At 47.8% G+C, this 1,540-nt stretch overlaps 3 non-coding genes across 3 annotated transcripts; all 3 read right to left on the bottom strand.

The window, feature by feature from the left end:
- Nucleotides 1-125: 125 nt before the first annotated feature.
- LOC123177921 (5S ribosomal RNA) lies at nucleotides 126-244 on the bottom strand. The gene has a single exon (XR_006489209.1). It is a non-coding gene; the product is annotated as a 5S ribosomal RNA (ribosomal RNA).
- A 367-nt stretch (nucleotides 245-611) lies between these two features.
- Nucleotides 612-730, bottom strand: LOC123177922 (5S ribosomal RNA). The gene has a single exon (XR_006489210.1). It is a non-coding gene; the product is annotated as a 5S ribosomal RNA (ribosomal RNA).
- A 367-nt stretch (nucleotides 731-1,097) lies between these two features.
- LOC123177923 (5S ribosomal RNA) lies at nucleotides 1,098-1,216 on the bottom strand. Its single transcript, XR_006489211.1, has one exon. It is a non-coding gene; the product is annotated as a 5S ribosomal RNA (ribosomal RNA).
- Nucleotides 1,217-1,540: the final 324 nt, after the last annotated feature.

The raw sequence follows: 1,540 nt of genomic DNA, 5'->3' as shown, positions 1-1,540 counted from the left end.
AAGACGCACGAGCAATGAGCATCGAGCTTAAACATATCGCAAACGTCAAACATAATATAACGGGATTAATATATATCGCGCACGTGCGATATGTTTGTCACAAGGCGCAAAAAATAATTAAAAAAGGAATGCAACACGAGGACTTCCCAGGAGGTCACCCATCCTAGTACTACTCTCGCCCAAGCACGCTTAACTTCGGAGTTCTGATGGGATCCGGTGCTTTAGTGCTGGTATGATCGCATCCGACATGTTTCCCCGTCTTCGTCCCTTATGCTTGCCACTCCCAGGTCTGCTCCAAAGACGATTCTACATTCTCACTACCATTACAACCGTTCCCTAACAATGGATAATGTCCTATACTACTTACTCTCCCGCTCAATCACGGAGACGAGTTTTCCACGGTTTCCACCCCTCCCTCCATACTGCAGCAACACGAGTTGTTTCCACCCCTTTCAGAACGCGCTCTTCGCGCCACAAAGCCGCCCCAAGACGCGCGAGCAATGAGCATCGAGCTTAAACATATCGCAAACGTCAAACATAATATAACGGGATTAATATATATCGCGCATGTGCGATATGTTTGTCACAAGGCGCAAAAAATAATTATAAAAGGAATGCAACACGAGGACTTCCCAGGAGGTCACCCATCCTAGTACTACTCTCGCCCAAGCACGCTTAACTTCGGAGTTCTGATGGGATCCGGTGCTTTAGTGCTGCTATGATCGCATCCGACATGTTTCCCCGTCTTCGTCCCTTATGCTTGCCACTCCCAGGTCCGCTCCAAAGATGATTCTACATTCTCACTACCATTACAACTGTTCCCTAACAATGGATAATGTCCTATACTACTTACTCTCCCGCTCAATCACGGAGACGAGTTTTCCACGGTTTCCACCCCTCCCTCCATACCGCAGCAACACGAGTTTTTTTCACCCCTTTCAGAACGCGCTCTTCGCGCCACAAAGCCGCCCCAAGACGCGCGAGCAATGAGCATCGAGCTTAAACATATCGCAAACGTCAAACATAATATAACGGGATTAATATATATCGCGCACGTGCGATATGTTTGTCACAAGGCGCAAAAAATAATTATAAAAGGAATGCAACACGAGGACTTCCCAGGAGGTCACCCATCCTAGTACTACTCTCGCCCAAGCACGCTTAATTTCGGAGTTCTGATGGGATCCGATGCTTTAGTGCTGGTATGATCGCATCCGACATGTTTCCCCGTCTTCGTCCCTTATGCTTGCCACTCCCAGGTCCGCTCCAAAGACGATTCTACATTCTCACTACCATTACAACCGTTCTCTAACAATGGATAATGTCATATACTACTTACTCTCCCGCTCAATCACGGAGACGAGTTTTCCACGGTTTCCACCCCTCCCTCCATAGCGCAGCAACACGAGTTTTTTCCACCCCTTTCAGAACGCGCTCTTCGCGCCACAAAGCCGCCCCAAGACGCGCGAGCAATGAGCATTGAGCTTAAACATATCGCAAACGTCAAACATAATATAACGGGATTAATATATATCGCGCA

This window comes from Triticum aestivum, unplaced genomic scaffold, assembly GCF_018294505.1.
Source record: "Triticum aestivum cultivar Chinese Spring unplaced genomic scaffold, IWGSC CS RefSeq v2.1 scaffold90208, whole genome shotgun sequence".
Lineage (NCBI taxonomy): Eukaryota > Viridiplantae > Streptophyta > Magnoliopsida > Poales > Poaceae > Triticum > Triticum aestivum.
Note: the sequence above shows the minus strand (reverse complement) of the source record. Positions and strands in the feature narration are given on the sequence as shown.